General features: G+C 42.3%; 1 protein-coding gene across 10 annotated transcripts in view; it reads left to right on the forward strand.

Moving 5' to 3' along the window:
* LOC144602325 (leucine-rich repeat-containing protein 4C-like) overlaps window positions 1–23,068 on the forward strand; it is a 723,850-nt gene that overhangs the window by 495,224 nt on the left and 205,558 nt on the right. Inside the window, exon 1 of one of the 10 annotated variants that reach the window (XM_078415300.1) lies at window positions 12,625–12,644. The exons of the other annotated variants lie outside the window; for them this stretch is intronic. The gene's annotated coding sequence lies outside the window, so the exon portion shown is untranslated. Of the gene's footprint in view, window positions 1–12,624; window positions 12,645–23,068 lie in introns of those variants that run through there. 10 annotated transcript variants of the gene reach the window in all.

Consider the following 23,068-nt stretch of genomic DNA (forward strand, 5'->3'; position numbering starts at 1 on the left):
GGCTGATGTGGGTGGATGTGGACCAACGGCTTACAGTTCCACCAGAGATAGCCATCACCAACGTAAGGCCTGATCTTGTCCTCTGGTCCAACTCTCAGCGCATGGTGTATTTTGTGGAGCTCACAGTCCCTTGGGAGGATGCTGTGCAGGAAGCCTTTGAAAGAAAGAAACTGCGCTACATGGACCTTGCAGCGGAGGCAGAACAGCGGGGCTGGAGAGCAAAGATCTACCCGGTAGAAGTTGGATGTCAAGGATTTGTGGCAACATCTACCGTAAGACTGATGAAGGACCTGGGGATCAGCGGACGAGCCCTACGCCAGGCTATCAAGGAAACATCACAGGTGGCAGAGCGCAGTAGCCAGTGGCTCTGGCTGAAGAGCAAAGACCCCATCTGGTCTCCCAAGTAAGCCGGCTAGGCAGATGCAGAGGGGGGTGGTTCTGGGACGCCAGAATGCACTGCTGAGCCTACTGGAGACGTCGTGGGTCCAATCAGCGAAACGTCGATGAAAGTAGGTGCCCACTTGATAACCCCAATGACGTGTTTGCCTAGCCTTTCTCAACATCGGAGGAGCATAGGTGAGTGCATAAGCCTCCCATCACCACCGGGAGCAAGTTGACATTTGGCACTTTGGATTTCTAACATCTTGTCCTGTGTATTTGGAAACTCCTCATCTCCTTCCGAAAAGAAGGTCCTTTAATCCTGAGGCTATGACCTTGAGACCTAGACTTTCCAATAATCACCGTAAAAAATGTTGCGAGAAAAATCTATTGTATACAAAGAGACAATGTGATGAATAAGCAGGTACAACTATTGCACTTTTTAGCTCACCGAAATAATTATAGGATCATTGTGCACCAAAGAAGCCATTCAGCCTCTTTTGGCTCTGCTCGCACTTTGCAAGAACTATTCAGTTGGTTGTACTGTACTGTTTTTTAATTCCCCTGAAGCCCTATAATTGATTTTGAATTTTCATCCGTACATTCCTCCCCTTTTAGAAAACTATGACTCAATATGCTTCTCCTCCCTTTTGGCAGCAGATTCCAAATCATAGAAATTTGTTGTATAAAATAAATTCTCAGTGGGTTTGCCCTCAACTTTCTGTTCATCAACTTTATCTTATGCCTGGTACTTCTCCAAAGGATGATTTTTGGTTTAGTTTAGTTTTTAGAGATACAGAGCGAAAACAGGCCCTTCGGCCCACCGAGTCCGCGCCGACCAGCGATCCTCGAACACTAACACTATACTACACACAGAGGAACAACTTACTATGTTTTTATCGAAGCAAATTAACCTACAAACCTGTACGTCTTTGCAGTGTGGGAGGAAACCGGAGATTCCGGAGAAAACCCACACGGTCATGGGGAGAGCGTACAAAACTCTGTACAGACGGCACCTGTAGTCAGGATTGAACTTGGGTCTCTGGCACTGTAAGGCAGTAACTTTACCGCTGTGCCACCATGATTGCCTTCATTCGTTTAGATTCAGAGCTTTATTATCTCCACCGCTGACTTTAATATTAATTATCTGCCAGTAGAAATGTGTTGTCTTATTTACTCTTTCTAAACACCTCATGAATTAAATATCAGCACTTTATCTCTTATGAAGCATCTCTGCTGTGAGGAGAACAATCTCTCAACATGATTGAAGTTGCTTGTTTCACATAAATCTCTCCAGTACTCTTTCTAAGGCCTCAACATCTCACTACAGTATGGTGCCAGTTTTGGACACACTACTCCAAATTAGTTTTTTCAATATAATACAATTTCCTTACGTTTAAGCATCCTTACCTTTGTCCTCTAGTTCTAACTCAGGAGTCTGCATCCTTTCGTTTCTACGGCCTCTTCATTTTACTTTCCAAAGCACATCGACAGGAAGTTTTTATGCTATCTCGGTAGTTCGACCTTATCTTCCAAAACTTGAGAAATAGTCGGATGTATTGGATGTACATGGTTTTAAAAAATATTTTTCTCTTTAATATACAGAGATGTTCCACGACACTGAAAATTGCACTTGCTTGACATGATTAATACTTATAAAAAATGGATGCACCACAAAATGCATCAAATTCACTTGAGTTCTCAGATAGTTAGATTGAATGACTGAAAATGGTTCACTGGACCCTGTTGTATCTTTGGTAAACATCGTGAAGTAGAATGAAGATTTTAGTGTAAGATTTCTTGGTGACGATGAAGCTCAAATACCCAGCTAATTCCTAGTTTCAGGACTAGAGTCAGGGGAGAGTGAAATGAGAGATATGAAAAGGTAAATAGAATGAATGAATGAAAAGGTATTCAAAAGGACAAATCAAAGCCAGCAACGATGATGAAGGAAATGTGGAGCCTACAATGGTCCATTGTTGGCTGTGGAGAAGGTGATAACGAGTGAAGCAAACAGTGAAACTCAGCAGGATAACAGTGAAACTACTACGACAACTAGGGTGGAGGAGGAACATAGGGAGAGGGGATGCATGGGATGCAAATCAAGGTAAAGGAACCGCTTGGAGGTAGTGACCAGAAGATGATTAGTTTTAATCTGAAATTTGAGAGGGAGAAGGTTAAACCAGGAATGTCAGTGTTGCAGTTGAACAAAGGAGACTATGAAGGCATGAGAGAGGACCTGAACAAGGTCGAATGGAAAAGGATCCTATTAGGAATGATGGTGGAACAGCAATGGCAGAAATTTCTGGGCATAAACCAGAAGATGCAGGATCATTTCATTTCAAAGAGGAAGAAAGATTCTAAGGGGAGTAAGAGGCAACCGTGCCTGACAAGGGAAGTTAGAGATGGAATAAAACTAAAAGAAAAGATTTATAAGATAGCAAAGAGTAGCGGGAAGCCAGAGGAGTGGGCAACTTTCAAAGGACAACTGAAGATAGCAAAAAGGGCAATACAGGCTGAAAAGATAAGGTACGAAATGAAGCTGGCCAAGAATATAAGGAAGGACAATAAAAGCTTCTTTAGGTATGTTAAGAGAAAAAGATTAGTGAAGACAAATGTGTGTACCTTGAAGGCAGACATGGGTGAAATTATTATGGGTAACAAGGAAATGGCGGAAGAGTTGAACAGGCACTTCGGATCTGTCTTCACTAAGGAAGACAAACAATCTCCCAGATGTACTTGTGGATGGATGATCTAGGGAGACAGAGGAACTGAAAGAAATTTGCATCAGGCGAAAAATAGTATTGGGTAGACTGATGGGACTGAAGGCTGATAAATCCCCAGGGCCTGATGGTCTACATCCCAGAGTACTCAAGGAGGTGGCTTAAGAAATTGTGGACGCATTGGTGATCATTTTCCGGTGTTCAAAAGATTCAGGATCAGTTCCTGTGGATTGGAGGGTAGCTAATGTTATCCCACTTTTGAAGAAAGGAGCGAGAGAGAAAATGGGGAATTATAGACCAGTTAGCCTGACATCGGTGGTGGGGAAGATGCTGCAGTCAATTATTAGAGAGGTAATAACGGCGCATTTGGAGAGCAGTAAAAGGATTGGTCCAAATTAGCATGGATTTATGAATGGGAAATCCTGCTTGACTAATCCTCTGGATTCTTTTGCAGATGTGACAAATAAAATGGATGAAGGAGAGCCAGTGGATGTAGTGTGTCTAGACTTTTAGAAAGCTTTTGATAAGGTACCACACGGGAGGTTGGTGAACAAAATTAGAGCACATGGTATTGGGGGTAGAGTATTGACATGGATAGAGAATTGGTTGGCAGACAGGAAGCAAAGAGTAGGAATAAACGGGTCCTTTTCAGAATGGCAGGCAGTGGCGAGTGGAGTGGAGCAAGGCTCGGTGTTGGGGCCGCAACTATTTACAATATATATTAATGATTTGGATGATGGAATTAGAAGTAACACTAGCGGATGACATAAAGCTGGGTGTCAATGTGAACTGCGAAGAGGATGTTAGGAGGTTGCAGGGTGACTTGGACAGGTTGAATGAGTGGGCAGATGCATGGCAGATGCAGTATAATGTAGATAAATGTGAGGTTATCCACTTTGGCGGCAAAAATAAGGAGGCAGATTATTATCTCAATGGTGTCAGATTAGGTAATGGGGAAGTGCAACAAGACCTTGGTGTCCTTGTACACCAGGCACTGAAAGTAAGCGTGCAGGCAGTGAAGGAAGCAAATGACATGTTGGCCTTCATAAAAAGAGGATTTGAGTACAGGAGCAAAGAAGTCCTTCTGCAGTTGTATAGGGCACTGGTGAGACCACATCTGGAGTATTGTGTGCAGTTTTGGTCTCCTAATTTGAGGAAGGAGGTCCTTGCTATTGAGGCAGTGCAGCGGAGGTTCACGAGTTTAATCCCTGGGATGGAAGGACTGTCTTATGAGGAAATATTGGGAAGACTGGGCTTGTATTCACTGGAATTTAGAAGGATGAGAGAGGATTTTATAGAGACGTATAAAATTATAAATGGATTAGACAAGCTAGATGCAGGAAAAATGTTCCCAATTTTGGGGGAGTCCAGAACCATGGGACACAGTCTAAGAATAAAGGGGAGGCCATTTAAAACTGAGGTGAAAAGAAACTTTTTCACCCAGAGAGTTGTGAATTTGTGGAATTCTCAGCCACAGAAGGCAGTGGAGGCCAATTCACTGGATGAATTTAAAAACGAGTTAGAAAGAGCTCTAAGGGCTAGTGGAATCAAGGGATATGGGGAGAAGGTAGGCACAGGTTACTGATTGTAGATGATCAGCCATGATCACAATGAATGGTGGTGCTGGCTCGATGGGCCACATGGCCTCTATCTGCACCTATTTTCTATGTTTCTAAGCGCCCTTAATGGGCGACTCTTTGCATACTTTGGGTATGCAAGCAAAGAATTTCACTGCGACTTGTCACTTGTGACAATAAAGTATTCATTCATTCATTCATTCATTCATTCATACTGGCAAATCAATATGGGAAAAGTCAGAAAAATCAATATTCATACTGCTGGATTGTGAGCTGCCCAAATGAAATATGAGGTGCTGTTCCTCCAATTTGTGTTTGGCCTCAGTCTGACAGCGGACGAGGCACAGGACAGAAATGTCAGTATGGGAATGAGAAGGGGATTTAATGTAGGAAAATTAATGCAGATGCTGGTATAAATCGAAGGTATCACAAAAAGCTGGAGTAACTCAGCGGGTCAGGCAGCATCTCAGGAGAGAAGGAATGGGTGACGTTTCGGGATGACCCGAAACGTCACCCATTCCTTCTCTCCTGAGATGCTGCCTGACCCACTGAGTTACTCCAGCTTTTTGTGATACCAGGGGATTTAATGTCTTTGGCTTAACATCATCACATATGCGTTTGATTAAGCCTGCAACACTGAGCACAAAATAAGTGGGATCTCAATATCCACTGACAACGGCCTCCTTAAGTTTTAGGCTACCTTTAAGCCCATGAGAATGAATTGAGCCATTCATTATCATTACTTGGCTCAAGAGGATATCCTGCATAGGAATCACAATGATGGGTATCCACTGATTTTACATGTTATGCTTCAGTTCAATTGAAAGTTAACACAGGATTTATCTCTTATTGGAATTCAAGCTTGAAATGGCTGAAAAAATGTTGCTCAGTTTAAAGCATCTCTTCAAATTCTTGCTGTGTCATGTATGTCTGATAAAGAGGACATATTCTGTCCATTAAACTGTGCATCTCCTCGTCTTGCAGTCAGAATTGTATCTCTTGATCATAGGAACTGTGTTTCTTACTCAGCAACTCCTAAATCGACACCAATTTGATGAATAATAATATTAGTCTTGCATTCCCTGTGCTGGCTCAGTTGCTAAATTAGTTCCTAATTGCAGGTCAAAGCTGACTTAGAAAACTTGGCGGAGTTCTCTTTTAAAACAGCTGGTTAATTTATCAGAAGAACTCCCATATCCTTCCCAACTGACTGAAATGAGTGAAATCTATTTGACGTGAGTGTGACTTTTTGACATCCACATCCCCTCCCCGACCATCATCATTCTCAAACAAACGCACCCACACAAACAGACCATTTGAGCATAACTATCAAAATTTAGCATTATTATCTTAAGGACAGGCATCAAAGTTAGAAGCAAAATGACTCCATTCTTAATTTGTCTTTGCAGTCTAAAAGGCAAAACATATATTCAGCTGTTCTTGTGGATCCCGAAAATACCCAAGCGAACTCCTGTTGAATTTCTTACTGATTGATTTCTTAAGCTTGTACAATTCTCATGCCCCTCAGCAACGATACATTTTATTCATCGATGGAAACATTTTTTCCCCAGTGACTGTACTTTTGGTGCACATTTAACACCTATGTCAAACCATGCCCGTGAATGCAATACATCTTCAATTCAATGCAAACTTCATGATGAATTGTTGGATCTTGTCCCTTGTAAACTACACTATTAAGACAGTACTATTTTTAAAAATCTTGCAAACCTGAACGATTTTTGCTGAGCAAGCATTTTGTAACTGCTTGTTGTCAGTTGCTGATAATATTTCATGAATATTACCATCTACCTCGTCCAAGGGGGAGGCATTGGGTTTACTTGGTTGTTTGTGGTGTTGATGAAACATATTATGCATGATCTACCCCCGACAGCATTGCACTGAGGGAAACTCTTTTGGTGCTGTATCCTGAAAGCATGAAGACCATTGCCATGTACATTAGCAACCCTGACACAAGACCACTCTTTAGGCTGTTCCCTGTGTGATCCACCTATCCCTTGGATGAATCCATTAGCTTGTTTTTTTCCCCCCAGAACTAGACTACTACATACCAGTAATCACTGGTCTGGATGCACAGAGTGAAGCATTGCAGAGTGCAAGATTAGCATTTGGCAACGCAACTCTTTTTAAAAAAAAATATTTTATTTAAGTTTTAACAGAACCCATACGTTATGCATTTTACATTCCTTAGTAAACAATAGTCACTGACCTATAACTTCGATTATACACGTATTGTTCTGTATTTTCTCCCCTCCCCCCCCCACCCCCCCCCCCCCCCACCTCCCCACCCCCCAGTTCAAAAGAAGGAAAAAGAAAATGCAGAAGAAAGAAAGAAAAAGAAAAACCTGGAGTCCCGAGGGAGTCACTTCCGAGTAATTTCTTTTTAAATTCTTGTTAGGTATCAAAGCAATCTTGAATTTAACTACTTCCTATTCTTAATCCTAGCTTTGCCATGAATGGGTTCCACACCTTCAAAAAGAAGTCATATCCATTTCTCAGATTATACGTTGCTTTTTCTAATGGGATACAACTCCGCATTTCTGCATGCCATCTTTCAAATCTTATTTCATTTTGTTCTTTCCATGTGACCGCAACACATTTTTTTGCTACTGCTAATGATATTTTGAGAAATCTTTCCTGATGTTTCTCCAAACTTAGCTTTGGTATTATTCCTTTTGTATCTCCTAGCAAAAACAACCTTGAATCCATTGGTATGATCTTATTCATCAATTGATCTAAAAACTTTTTTAGGTCTTGCCAAAAAGGAATTACCTTCTGACATGCCCATGTAGAGCGTATAAAAGTGCCCACGTCTTGGTTGCATCTAAAACACCTTTCAGATGAGTTTGGTTTAAATTTATTTAATTTTTCCGGGGTTAAATATAGTTGCTGCAAAAAATTATACTGTACTAAGCTGTATCTCACATTAATAGTATTTTTCATACTATCTAAACACAGTCTTTCCCACCTTGGTTCATCAATAATAATATTAAGATCTGTTTCCCATCTTTGTCTTGCTTTATGAATTCCTATCTTTGGGCTAGATATCTGTAGTAGTTTATACATTGATGATATAAATTTTTTCATTCCCTTGCCCTGAATCAAGGATTCGATTCCTTTAATCTGAAATAGAGACATTGAATTACCTAACTTTTCCCTTAAAAAAGATTGTAATTGATAATAGAAAAAAATACTATTCCCTGGAATTTGATATTTATTTCTCAATTGCGAAAATGTCAAAAAGATATTCCCTTCATAGCAGTCTCCTATATTTTTAATACCCTTCTGTTCCCAGAGTTGTAGTATTTGATTATTCCAAGCAAACGGCAATAATCCATTTTTTACTAATGGAGTTTTAGCTGTTAAGAAAAATCTTTTATCCTTAACTTTAGCTGTTTTCAACAATGTATTAATTAAATGTTTTAGCAAAGGTGACTCTTTATCCTTAACTAATAGCTTAGCTTCCCATTTATATATAAATTCTTCTGGACAAGATTCTTTTATTTTATCCATTTCAATTTTAACCCATGCTGTTTTTCCACCCTCTTGATAAAAGGATGAAATAAAACTCATTTGTGCTGCCAGATAGTAATTTTTAAAATTTGGTAATTGCAATCCACCTAATTCAAATTTCCATGTTAATTTTTCCAGAGACACTCTTGGCATTTTACCTTTCCAAAGAAAATTCCTCACAGTTTTGTTCAATTCTTGAAAAAATTTATTTGGCAAAGGTATAGGCAGTGTTGAAAATAAATACTGTATCCTCGGAAAAATATTCATCTTAATACAATTCACTCTCCCTATCAATGTAATTGGAAGATTCATCCATTTCTTCAGGTCCTCATCTATTTTTTTTATTAGTGGTTTATAATTTAATTTATACAAATTATTTAACTTATTATCTACATTAACTCCTAAAAATTTAATGCCTTCTTTTTGCCATTTAAACTGACTTTCTCTTTTACATTGATCATAATTGCCTTCCACAAGAGGCATTATTTCAGTTTTATCTTTATTAATTTTATATCCTGATACTTTCCCATATTCTTCCACAACTCTAAGGCACCACCACGGGAATCAATTGACCGTAAATGACGGAAACTACAGTGGGGGGCTTAACTTCTGTCTGAGCTGCGAAGCAATTTGACGGTTTTTAAACATCTCGAACATTCAGTGATCATCATGAACTGTTAAAATTGAGGTAAATATATATATTTTTTTAAAAGACACATCTGCTGACAGGCCTATATTTTAGCCCAAAGTGGGAAGTGTGTCATGTGGTCTGCATCAGAGTGGAGGCATAGAATTAATCAACACAGCAACCTCTTCAAAGAAATAATCTTATTTTGTACGTGCGTGTGTGTAACAAGTTCCCAAGGTTTTAACTTGGCATCATGTTCGGCACAAACATTGTGGGCTGAACCTGTTCAATGTTCTCTGCTCGGCATGGTAGACTAGTCTGGAAGGTTACTTTGCATGGAATCCACGGGGAGCAGCGGTACAGTTGCGGCCTTGCAGCGCCAGACACCCGGGTCCCATCCTGACTATGGGGGCTGTCCATATGGAGTTGGTACCTGTCATTGCATGGGTTTTCTCTGGGTGCTCCACTTTCCTCCCACACTCCAAGGACATACAGGTTTGTACCAATTGGCTTTGGTAAAATTGTAAATTATCCCGAGTATGCAAGGTAGTGCTGGTGTACAGGGTAATCTCTGGTCGACGTGGACTCGGTGGGCCTAAGGGCCTGTTTCCACACTATCTCTAAAATCTAAAGTCTGAACTCTAAAAGTCTGCCAACCAATTGGATTCAAAATTGACCTGAAGGAAGTAGTCAAAGAGTAGTTGTGGAGGGGTGTTTTTGTTCTGAATGGAGGTCTGTGACCAGTGGTGTCTGTTTTAAAAAATTGGATGTAAATGTAGGTAACATTGTTACTAAATTTGCAGATAACACCAAAATTGGTGTGAGAGTTTACAGTGAGGATGGACGTCGAGTTTACAACAAGGTCTAGAACAGTTGGGAAGATGGGACAAGGAATGGCAAATGGAATTTAACTCTGATAAATGCGAGGTGTTGCACTTTGGCATGTCAAGTTAGGACAGGACTTACACAGTAAATGGTAGAGCCCTGGAGAGTATTACATAGCAGAGAGATCTGGGAGTATCTGTGCACGGTTCCCTGAAAATGGTGCATTAGGTGGAGGCAAATACGAAGGTGGTATTTAAGAGAGAGCCACATTCCTGGCAATGCAGGGAAGGGAGGGATATTGATCACGTGCAGACAGTGAAGATTAGTTTAGTTTAATTTAATTTAGTTTAGAAATACAGCACGGAAACAGGCCCTACGGCCCGAGTCTGCGCTGACCATCGATCCCCGCACACTATCCACTGTCGGAGAAAACCCACACACGTCACGGGGAGAACATACAAACTCTGTACAGATAAGCACCCGTAGTCAGGATCAAACATGGGTCTCTGACGCTGTAAGGCAGCAACTCTACCGCTGCGCCACAATGCCGCCCTTGGCTTTAAGTTGGCATTGTGTTCAGCACGGACATTTTGGGACAGAGGGCCTGTTCTAGTGCTGTACTGCTCGATGTTCTATGTTCCATGTAATGCAATTAATATTGATTTCAGGAAGATAGGGCTTGTATAGCTTAACCAAGGATGTTGCTACAGTGGTAGACACAAAGTGCTGGAGTAACTCAGCGGGACAGGCAGCATCTCGGGAGAGAAGGAATGGGTGACGTTTCGGGTCAAAACCCTTCTTCAGACTGTTAAAGTTCTTTCCTACACATGTTGCTACAGTTTATACCTGTCACCAAGACTCCGTATTTTGTCTGAAGAACCCAGCCATTATGTATTCCATTCTGTATTTTAATTCATAGGAAGACTGTTGTATAGCCAATAATGACAATAGAGTATAGATTTTTTTTTTAAATCGTTGCTTCCTTACATTATTTGATTAAAACTTTGGATTCAATTGCCGGTGACCTTTTTCATTGCATAAAATTCATCACTAATGAAACATCTTTGAGAATAGAAGTTTGTGGCGTGCCCAAGATTTGATACTTGATTGGGGAAAATTGAGCTCATGATCTTTCATCAAAGAAGTTGATACAAAGAAAGGTAGAATAATGAAATGTGAAGAGGGCAAAGTGTGGTTAACAAAGAGACAGAGAAGTTGAAACTATCCATTTTGGCAGGGATAATTGAAAACAATTATGATGAGAGATTGTGGACTCTAAGATGCAGAGGCATTTTGGGTGTCCTAGTGTTCGATTTACAAAAAGCCCATTTACAAGAACAGCAAGTATTATAAAAACTAAAAGATGTGGTTAAATTCTCTGAAAATTAAGGAAGTTAAATATCTTATAGAGGTGATCTTATAGAGGTGTTTAAAATCATGAGAGGAATAAATCGGGTAGAGTAGAGTAGGGGAATCGAGGGCCAGAGAACATAGGCTCAAGGTGAAGGGGAAAAGATTTAATTGGAATCTGAGGGGGTAACTTTTTCATGCAAAGGGTGGTGGGTGTATGGAACAAGCTGCCAGAGGAGGCAGTTGAGGCTGGGACTATTCCAACGTTTAAGAAACAGTTAGATAGGTACATGGATAGGACAAGTTTGGAGGGATATGGACCAAGCGCAGGCAGGTGGGACGAGTGTAGCTGGGACATGTTAAACCTTTTGGGCAAGTTGGGCCGAAGGGTCTATTTCCACACGGTATCACTCTATGACTCTATGACTCTACAATCTTGTTTAAAATGACTTTGTTGAGACCATATCTGGAGCATAATGTACAGTATTGGTCTCCATTAATTAAGAAATAATTTAGAAGAACGAGAATTGACTTGATGAAACCATATGAAAATCTGAGGGGTCTTGACTGGGTGGATGTGGAGAGGATGTTTCCACATGTAAAAGAATCAAAATTAGGATTCACTATTTTTTTTAAAAAGGGGATTGTGCATTTACGATGAAGCTGAGACATTTTATTTTGCTCTCTCAGAGGATCTTGAGTCTGAACATTTGCGAGGCAGTGATGGGTACCAAGAGATGAAAGTTTACTGCAGGTAGACTGAAATGTGGTGTTGAGGTTTAGTTTAGTTTATTATTGTTACGTGTACTGAGGTACAGTGAAAAGCTTTTTTTGGTGTGCTATCCAAACACCGAAAAAACTGTACAGTACATGATGACAATCAAGCTGTCCACAGTGTACAGATACAGGATAAAGAGAATAACATTTAGTTCAAGATAAAGTCCAGTAAAATCTGATTAAAAATAGTTGGAAGGTCTCCAATGTGGTAGATGGGAGGTCAGAACCCCTCTCTAGTTGGTGAGAGGATGGTTCAGTTGCCTGACAACAGCTGGGAACAAACTTAATCTCGAGGTATGTGTTTTCAAACTTCTGTACCTCTTGCCTGATGGGAGAAGGGAGAAGAGGGTGTAGCCAGGATGAGACTGGTCCTTGATTGTGATAGCAGTCTTGCTGAGGCAGCGTGGTGTCGATGGGGTCAAAGGAAGAGACGTTGGTTTGCATGATGGACTGGGCGACGTCCACAACGGTGTGCAATTTCTTGCAGACTTGTACGGAGCTGTTCCCAAACCATGCTGTGATGCATCCCGATAAAATCAGTCAGATCAGCAATGACTTATTAAATGGGAGGGCGGGCGTGAAAAACCGAGATGCCTGCTGTTTGCCCTCAATTTTTGTGTGGTGTTCTATTCAAATGACTTGACCGTTTTTGTATTTAGTTCACAGTGTGAAGGTTTAGCAAGGGGACTTGGCAGGAGAATATATCATGGCAGCATGATGAGTTTCATTGCTGAAAAACAAAGAATGCAACCAATAAAGCCATCATCTATGCGATTGATATTGGACATTGCATTAATATGATTGAAGTTGAGGGTGGAGGACGGAACAGCCACAAATCTTTGAAGCAGTACATATGTGAGTTAACGGAAATCTACCAGATATTCTTGAGATGTGATCCATTTATACCTCTCGACTTAATTTTCTCTGTTGTTTTATTGAAAGTGAATTGTGGTTAATGAAACATCTGAGATAAAGGTCCTGTCTGCTGCCATTAGATTGATGGCAGAGTGTCAGATTTATTCATCAGATTAAATAATAATACTTTCCCATTGGTGACCTTGGGAACTTTCTGTGATATCAAACAGAATCATAGAACTGCCTGATGACAGTCTTGGTTCTCTGATTGCATACTCATTTAATTCAATGAAAAGCCTTGGTGCAATAAATTGATATTTTAATATAATACCTTCTTGTTGAAATCAATTTTAGAAAGAAATAAGACCAGCAGGACTTGAATTAGAAGCTTTCGAAAAAAAAGGAAATCTGCGTTTGCGTTTCACTGGGAAGAATTTGGCCAGGTTAATCGAAAGTTAAGTCATAATTGTGGAAACCTGCACAAGGGAAGGACAGAGTAGGAAAATAAACTGCAGATGCTGGTTTAAATCGAAGGTAGACACAAAATGATGGGGTAACTCAGCGGGTCAGGCAGCATCTGAGGAGAGAAGGAATGGGTGATGTTTTGGGTCGAGGCAAAGCTTGACCTACTCTTAGGAAATTGGGAAGGGCAAGTGACCGAAGTGTCAGCAGACAAGCCTTTTGACACCAGTGACAACAGTTCTATTAGCTTTAAAATAGTTATGGAGGACAGAGCTGGTCCACAAGTTAAAGTTTTAAATTGCTTCAAAGCCAACTTTTGATGGTATTAGACAGGAACTTTCAGGATTGATTGGAGTAGGTTGTTTGCGTGCAAAGGGACATTCGGAAAGTGGTATGCTTTTAAAAATGTGACAGTGAGAGTTCAAGGAATGCATGTTCCTGTTAGAATGAAGGGCAAGGCAAGTAGGAGTAAACCCCCTCCCCCCCACCCCCACCCCCTCCCCCCCCCCCCCCGCCTGAAAATGTAGCACCTAGGGCGGATGAGGCGGCCGATCTCGACCTGATCCGGACCTCCGAGGCCCATCGGCGGATCGAATTTGTTCCGAGGACTGGAACTCTGACCCAGTCCTCTCCCACAGCCGACTTCCGTGGCCAGTATCTCAGCCCTCCGGAGGCCTAAGGGGTCCATTCCGATACCCTTTGTCCCCACTTGCCACTGTTGGTCCGGCAAAACAGATAGTCCAACAAGGCTCTGGAATCAAGGGTGCCGGAAAATCGGTGGTGGACCTGTACATAGTTCCCTGAAAGTGGAATCACAGGTTCACAGATAGAGTGGTGAGGAAGGCTTTTGGCATGTTTGGCATCATCAGTCATGGAATAGAGTATAGGAATTGGGATGTTATGTTACAGTTGTACAAGATGTTGGTGAGGCTGCACTTTGAGTATTGTGCTCAGCTTTGGTCACCCAGCTGTGGGAAAGTTGCAGTTAAACTGGGGAGAGTGCAGAGAAGACTAATAAGGAAGTTGTTTGGACTCATGGGCTTGAGTTACAGGGATAAGTTGGGCAGACTTTATTCTAGAAGCACAGGAGGCTGAATGATGATCTTACAGAGGTTTATTAAATCATGAGCGGAATAGATAGAGTGAGTGCGCAGAGCCTTTTTCCCAGGTTAGGGGGATCTAGGACCAGTGACATGGCTTTGAGGTGAGAGGGGAAAGATTTAATAGGAACCTGAGGGGCATTTCTTTCCACACTGAGTGTAATGGGTATATGGGATGAGCTGCCATTAAAAACATTTAAAAGACACTTGGACAGGAACACGGATAGGAAAGACTTATAGAGGAAAATGGACCAAAAGTAGGCAAATGGGAAAATCTTAGAAAGGGCATCTTGGTCAGCATGGATAAGTTGGGGTGAAGGGCCTATTTCCATGTTGTCTATGACTCTTTCCCTGGTGTGGGAACAAGTACCTACCTTAATGCAAATGCGAATGTAGGTTTTCATCAAGTTATTAATTATTTATATTTTTTGAATGATTTAAACATCTTCAGCTCTCTTTTCAGTGGCAAGGTAAGTCACGCTGGAAGGAAGCACCATTTCTATTTAAATGAAGATAGATTGCAGAATGCAGCAATATAAATGGGCAACACAGAAAGCCATTGCACATGACAGGGAAAACATATGGAATGCTGGCTTATATTTTAAGGGGTTGGTGTAAGGAAGTGTCACAGCAAGTGCACCAGGCTCTAGATAGACTAACCCCAGAATAATGTGTAGAGTTCCTAATTGAAGGCAAGATTTGCTATTTTTGGAGGCTGTTAGGGGAAGCTTCATTTAGTTTAGGTTAGTTTAGAGATAGAGCATGGAAGCCACACCAACCATTGATTGCTCTTTCACACTAGTTCTTGTTATCCCACTTTCTCATTCATTCCCTACACACTAGAGCCAATTTACGGAGACCATATGGCATATGGCAGGAAACTGGTGCACCCAACGAAAAGCCACGTGGGCACGGGAAGAACGTGCAAACTCCAAGTAGGAACTATCCGAGGTCAGGATCGAACCCAGGTCTCTGGCACTGTGAGGTAGCAGCTCCATTAGCTGCATCACTGTGCCGCACTCAATCCTACTTAAGGAGAGATTATCTTATAGGTACAGGTCACAATTTGGGTCTGAATATTGGAGTTTAAAAAAAAAAAATGAAAGACCCTCTCATTAGTAAATATAAAATTCTTTGTGATCTTGAGAGAGTGAATTTGTGAGGAATGATCCCCCTTGTGGGATTAATTCACAAAATGCTGGACTAACTCAGCAAGTCAGGCAGCATCTCAGGAGAGAAAGAATGGGTGACGTTTCGGGTCGAGACCCTTCTTCACGTCTCGACCTGAAACATCACCCATTCCTTCTGTCCTGAGATGCTGCCTGACCTGCTGAGTTACTCCAGCATTTTGTGAATAAATACCTTCAATTTGTACCAGCATCTGCAGTTATTTTCTTTACCCCTTGTGGGATAGTCCAGCACTGGTAGGCATGGTCTCAGAATCAGAATGTTGCCCATTTAATACCAAGCTGAGTGAAAATGTCTTCTCTCAAAGGGTTATGAATCTTTGCAATTCCTAACCCATAAAACTGTCAAGCCTAAATTCTTGAATATATTACATCTGAGATAGATAGATTTTAATCAAGAGGAGAGTCAAGGGTTACAGGGAGAGGGCAGGAAAATGGACCTGAGTACATTTTAAACAGTCATGATCTTGCTGAATGGAAAGCAGGTTCAAGGCAAATAGCCCAATCCTTTTTCTATTCCTTGTGGTTTTCTGCTTTTGGGCCACAAGAGTTCCTTTTTTTTCCAGTAATCGTGGAAAAACTAGAAACAGTGAAATAGGTATCTTCTTTCAGTTATTCACAATATTCTTCGCTATAGTGACATTCATAACATATTTCTTTAAGCAGTGCAGAGAAAGCAACTGCCACTGGAGTTTCCAATTTCAATCTACTTAATAATCAAATTCATTTTTGGATTAAAAAAAGTAATTTAGTTTATAAGTTTGAGATACAGTGTGAAAACAGGCCCTTTGGCCCATCCACTCCACACTGACCATCGATCACCCAGACACTAGTTCTATGTTATACCACTTTCTCATTATACAATCTAGGAGCAATTTACAGAAACTAATTAACCTGCAAACCTGCACGTCTTCCGAATGTGGGAGGAAACCGGAACACCCAAAGAAAACTCCCGCTGTCGTAGGGAGAATGTACAAAGACCGCACGGACAACACCTGAGGTCAGATCAAAGCCAGTCCTCTGGCAGTGTGAGACGGCAACTCTATCAGCTGTATCATTGTGCCACTCCGATTTATTGCGGGTGATACTGGAACCAAGATACCATTGTACATATCAGGGAAAACAATGCATCCTGTTATTTTTTTGTTAAGATTGGTGATTCAAAAGTAACCTGATAGAAGTTTCCAATGTAATGAAAAGATTTGAAATGGTAGAGGTAGAGGTGGATAGGATAGCATAATGAACAGTCACTTCATCAGGAGGTGCAACACTTGTTCTGACATCTCTTCCCTCACCACCCTCAGGGTACCTAAACAGCCCATCCAGGTAAAGCAAAGATTCATGTGCACCTCGTCTACTGTGTTTGGTCCTCCAGGTGCGGTCTTCTCTACATTGGCGAGACTAAGTGCAGACTGGATGACCAATTTGAAGACCACATGTATTCTATCCTTAATGGCAATCCTGGGCTCCCTTTTTTGGTGCCATTTTCACTCCCCTTCCCATTCCCACACCAACCTGTCCATTCTCCATCTTTCCCGCTGCCAGAGAGAGACACAATGCAAACTTGAGGAAAAACACCTGGTAGTCTACAACTAACGGCATGAATATTCAGTTCCCCCATTTCAAGTGGGTGAAGAACGCCCTCATATCGTCTTTAAATCTTTTATCCTTTACCCAAAATCTATGTCTTCTCATCTTAACAATCTCTGATATCGGAATTGTTTCCTGCAGTCTATCCGATCTGTACTCTTCATAATTTTATATACCTCAATCATGTCCCCTGTTACTTTGCTTCTCTCCAGAGAAGATCTCCAGTCGACCTTATAACTGAAGAAGGGTCTTGACCTAAAACTTCACCTATTCCTTTTCTCCAGAGATGCTGTCTGTCCCGCTGAGTTACTCCAGCTTTTTGTGTCTATCTTTGGTTTAAACCAGCGTCTGCAGTTCCTTCCTACACATTTTGCCTGCTCCACTGTGACATAATCACCCTGCTCTTGTATTCGATGCCCCAACTAACAACAAATGTATTGATGAAGTTACATAAAGAAGCATAGTAGGAAGCATTATGCTCTTGTGGAGCATAAACATTGACTCCTCTGTGGGTTCAGCAGTCTGTTTCTGCACGACAAATGTTACTATTGTTAACGTTAACTCTGGAACTCCTTATCTGATATCCTCAAGAAAATACTTTGTTTAATGAACTGTGTTAAATCAAGAGGGAAACTCACCATCACTTCTCAAGGGCAATTAGGGATGGGCAGTAATTGGCTTTGTCAACAATATTTACAGTTTGTAACTCATCCTGTAAACAAATGTCATTATGACCAAGTAATTGGCTTCTGGAAAGTGTCATTCCATTTATGTCAATATTATTAGAAGTTACTGTTCTAATGTTAACTACCATAACACAGCAGTGCCTCTCATCTGAAACTTCCTTTGTGAGAATATCCTTGGCAGGCGATGAGAGCAAGTCATAAGATGGGCACACTCCCTTGCAGTCATTATACACTATCACATTGCCACAGGCTGTTGAGGCCAACTCAATGGATGTTTTTTAAGGCAGAGGTAGATAGATTCTTGATTAGTACGGGTGTCAGGGGTTATGGGGAGAAGCAGGAGAATGGGGTTGAGGAAAAGATAGATCAGCCATGATTGATTGGTGGAGTAAACTTGATGGGCCAAATGGCCTAATTCTCCTCCTATCACTTATGAACTTATAAACTTATGAACACACCATGGAAGATAAATAATTAGTGGGGAACATTCTGCTGAATATCTCTGATCATAGAGTCATAGAATTATACAACATGAAAACAGACCCTTTGGCCCAACTCATCCATGGCAACCAAGATGTCTACCTGAGCTAGTCCCATTTGCCTGCATTTGGTCCTTATCCCTCTAAACTTATCTTATCCATAAACCTCGCCAAATATATTTTAAAAGATGTAAATGTGCCCACCTGTACCACCTCCTCAGACAGCTCAGGTCAAATCCCAACCACCCTCTGTGTGAAATACTTGCCTCTCCCTTTTACCTGTAAATTTTTCACTGCTTAACTTAAACCTAAGCCTTCTAGTTTTAGACTCTTTACCCTGGGATAGAAAACGTGACCATCACCTTGTCTTTGACTATCTATCAGGGCCTGAGGGTATGAATATTTACCTGGCTATCCGTTTTGTACAGTGGTGGCAATACTATTAAGACAAGTGGCAAAGTACGGAATGGCTTGAAGGCACAGGGCCACTTGAGACTGTTACGAGGAATGTGGACAAAAGAAGTAAAAAAAAACATCTGTGGGGATTTTAATGACGCAAACTGATACCGAACCATGTGTACAATGACAACACAAATGCGGTTAAACGTTTTCCTTTTTGTGAACCTGAACAGGTTATTGAAATCATTTCACATTTCTTCAGTACCTGACAAGTAAATATGTCAGAATTTATGTGTTGACACCACTGCACAGTCTGCTATGGTGGCAATATAGTTTTCGAATTGAGCTCCACAATTGGAATTACCTCTCTTGTTAGGAAAGATAGGCTTTTGCGAGCGGTCTCATTAAAAGCCATCAACCAGAAAAGTTAACTCTACCCCTCCCTCTGCAGTCGCTGCCTGACCTCCGAGCATCTCCAGCATTCTTTTGTTAATTCTACTTCTCATTTCAACCGTTCACAATACTTGGTTTTTGTGCTGGGAATTGTTGTTAGGTCCACTCAGCAGCTCATTCCGTTCAGTTACCAGTATGACTAATGGTGACAGCTCGACCATCAAATTTAAATGAGGAAGGCATGAGAAAACAAGTACAAAACGTTTTGTGCTTGCATTTAGCATTAGTTGAAAAGGTGTACCATCTAATGACGGTGTATGGCTTGCAATATTTAATTAAATATTTGTTTTATTGCTGAGGTGGAAAGAAAATATTCCATTTCAACAAGTTAAAATTGATATAAATCGTCATATATTCGGTGCTGGCATTTCATTTCTGTATTTATGTTTCAGTGCATTTTAATTCCAACCCCGCTGGATCATAAACCGCACATTAAAATCATGCTCAGATTTGGTATGTCTCAAGTGCGACCACATGTAATAAATAGGCAGCTCTCAAACACGGGATACAACATCATAAGCAGTGGTCTGTTCAAAATGCAAACTTCTATTATCCTTCTGATACAGATTTCTCAATTTCTCAAGGTCGTGGTTCAGGGAGTGCAGGACATGAATCACCTCGATCCTGCCAATATTTCATTTTTCATTACTCTGCCATTAGACCAGCTAATCGAATTCCGACAGCTCCCTCCTTCCAGACGTTGCATAGAGGCCCTGTTGTGCTGCTCCCATTCAGCATGATCCAAACCATTTCTGACAGATGCAGTGTATGATTTTGTGCAAGGCCATGCCATCCTGTCATTTAAGACTCTTTGTCATATAAATTCACTTGAAAGTTACTTTTTTTTTTTGCTGCTCCATCACTTTCTCATGGCCGTGATATGCTGATTTCACTAACGTCAGATGTGATTTTACTTAATGCTCCGGAACTTTCTCACGAGGCTCCCAGTGCGTGAGCTTTGTGATTTCAATACCGAAGGAAACACCTTTTGATTAAATAAGTAATAATAATAATAATAATAAATTTTATTTGTCATATGTAGGTTGGCACAGGGTCAATGGTACAATGGAATGTATTTGTCAAGACAACGGGTCATCTCAGCAGTAATATTCCAAGGATCAATAAGATTTTTTTAATGACATTAGTAAGGTAAAAAGACAATATTAAAAATAGGTAAAAAGACAATATTAAAAATAGGTAAAAAGACAATATTAAAAATAATCAACATATATGATTTGAAATGTGTTTATGAGTTCAGAAGCCTGATGGCCTGATGGTAGAAACTGTTCTTAAGTCTGGTGGTACGCACAGCCATACTCCTGTATCGTCTGCCTGACGGTAACAAGGAGAACAGCCTGTGTGCTGGGTGGCTGTGATCCTTGATGTTGCTGCGTGCCTTCCGCAGGCACCGCCAGTAGAAAATGTCCTGAATGGCCGGGAGGCAGTTGCCAGTGATGTGCTGTGTCGTCTTCACCACTCTCTGTAGTGATTTGTGGCTGTGGGCAGATCAGTTCCCGTACCAGACTGTAATGCAGACCGTCAGCAGGCTCTCGATGGTGCATCTGTAGAAGTTCATGCCAAACTTCCTCAGTCTTCTCAGGAAAAAGAGCTGTTGGTGGGCCTTCTTTGTTATTGTGTCCGTGTGCAGTGTCCAGGAAAGGTCCTCAGTGATGTGCACACCGAGGAACTTAAAGCTGCTGACCCTTTCAACCTCACCATCACTGATGTGGATGGGGAGGTGTCCACTCCCCCGCTGCCTCCTGTAGTCCACGATCATCTCTTTAGTTTTGCTGACATTGAGAGAGAGGTTATTTTCCTGGCACCAGCTGTTTGGTGCCTTTACCTCCTCTCTGTAGGCCGTCTCATTGTTGTCTGTGATGAGGCCCAAGATGGTCGTGTCATCAGCAAACTTTAGGATGATGTTTGAGCTGTGCTTAGCAGTACAGTCGTGCGTGAACAGGGAGTACAGGAGAGGACTGAGCACACAGCCCTGTGGTGTGCCTATGTTGAGAATCAGTGAGGAAGAGGTGTGGCTGCCAATTCTCACCACCTGGGGCCTGCCCGTCAGGAAATCGAATATCCATCCGCAGATGGAGGTCTCCAGTCCAAGATCAAGGAGCTTGGGGACGAGTTTTGAGGGAATAATAGTGTTGAATGCCGAGCTGTAGTCAATAAAGAGCATTCTCACATATGTATTTTCTTTGTCCAGGTGGGTGAGCGCAGTATGTATTGCCATGGCGATGGCATCGTCCGTGGCCCTGTTTGGTCTATATGCAAACTGCAGAGGGTCCAAGGTGTCAGGGAGAGAGGAGCAGATGTGAGTTTTGGCTAGTGGCTCGAAGCACTTCATGATGACTGATGTCAGTGCGACAGGACGGTAGTCATTTAAACAGGAGGTTACTGGTTTCTTTGGAACAGGAACGATGATGGATGCTTTGAAGGAGGTGGGAACCACAGACTGACTCAGAGAGATGTTGAAGATGTTGGTGAACACCTCTGCCAGTTGATCAGCACACGCTCTGAGGGCCTGCCCTGGCCCAAAATGGCGGCGCTGCTCTAACAGCTGCGGCTTACCTGCGGTCCGTTTGTCTCTGTGTTTTGTTGTTTTTTTTGTCTTAATTGTAGATGTGATGTCGTGTTTTTGTACTATGTGTGTGTGTGTGTGGGGGGGGGAGGGGGGGAACTGTAAAATTGTAAATGTGTCCCTTCCGAACGGAGACCCGACCTTTGTTTTCTGGGTCGGGTCTCCGTTCCTGCTGCGGCCTACCATCGGCCCAACTCCTGGAGCTGGCGGCCTCCAGGGCTCCGGTTCGCAGAGCCCGCGGACCGGACTCACCATCAGCGGAGCCGACCGGACTTGCCATCAGCGGAGCCGGCCGTCCTCGGAGGCTGCGGGTGCGGCTGCGACTCGCCTTAGGCTCGGGCCGCGTGGATGCCGACATCGCGAGCTCCGGCAGCGGCAGCGTGTTCGCCCGCCCTGGATCGCGGGGCCTGGGTCGGCCCGCCGCGGACATTTCACCGTCCGGCGCGGCCTGAAATAGGCCGCGCGATGTTTCTCTGCTCGGCGGGGGCTTCAGTTTCGGGAGCCATGACCGCCCCGACGTGCAGCAACAGCGGCAGCGACAGCGTTTTCGCTCGCCCCGGATCGCGGGGCTTGGGTTGGCCCGCTGCGGACTCTTCACCGTCCGGCGCGGCCTGGAACGTGGCAACGACACCAGCCTGGCCGCGGGAGAAGACGGCAGGGGAAGGGAATAGACATTCTGGCCTTCCATCACAGTGAGGAGGGGACTGGAGGAGACTCACTGTGATGGATGTTTCTTTTTTTTTGTGTGTTGGTTGGGGTTGTGTAATTTGCTTGTTTTATTGCTTTTATTATTGGACTGTGGGTGACTAAAGTTCGTCCAAAAAACTTGTTTTCGGATGACAAATAAAGATATCTTGAATCTTGAATACCATCTAGCCCTGGAGCTTTGCGGTCATTGACCTTTTTGAAATAAAAATGGCTTAGTGGCGGTATACTGTGGTGCGGCACGGTTGCACAGTGGTAGAGTTGCTACCCTACAGCGCCAGTGACCCGGGTTCATTCCTGACCACAGGTGCTGTCTGTACAGAGTTTGTACTTTAGCCCTGTGACCTTGTGGGTTTTCTCTGAGTATTCTGGTTTCCTCCCACACTCCAAAGCCATACAAGCTTCTAGATTAATTGGCTTCAGTAAAAAACGTTGTAAATTGTCCCTAGTTTGTAGCATAATGGTAGTGCATGGGTGATCACTGGTCGGCGTGGATTCGGTGAGCTGAAGGGCCTGTTTCTACACCAGTTTTCTCTAAAACTTTCCAAAGACACAAAATGCTGGAGTAACTCAGTGGGTGAGATATCATCTCTGGAGAACATGGATAGATGATGATTTGGGTCGGGACTCTTCTTCAGACTAGTGTGCAACTTGGAGGGAAACCTGCAGCTTGTTGTATTCTCAAGGCCCTTGTGCTTTCATAGTTAAGAGTTCACGTTTGTGAGGTGCTGTTGTTGTAGTCTGGTTTAGTAAATCCAGTGCATTTGGTAGATGGTGCA

This window comes from Rhinoraja longicauda, chromosome 18 (assembly GCF_053455715.1).
Source record: "Rhinoraja longicauda isolate Sanriku21f chromosome 18, sRhiLon1.1, whole genome shotgun sequence".
Classification (NCBI taxonomy): domain Eukaryota; kingdom Metazoa; phylum Chordata; class Chondrichthyes; order Rajiformes; family Arhynchobatidae; genus Rhinoraja; species Rhinoraja longicauda.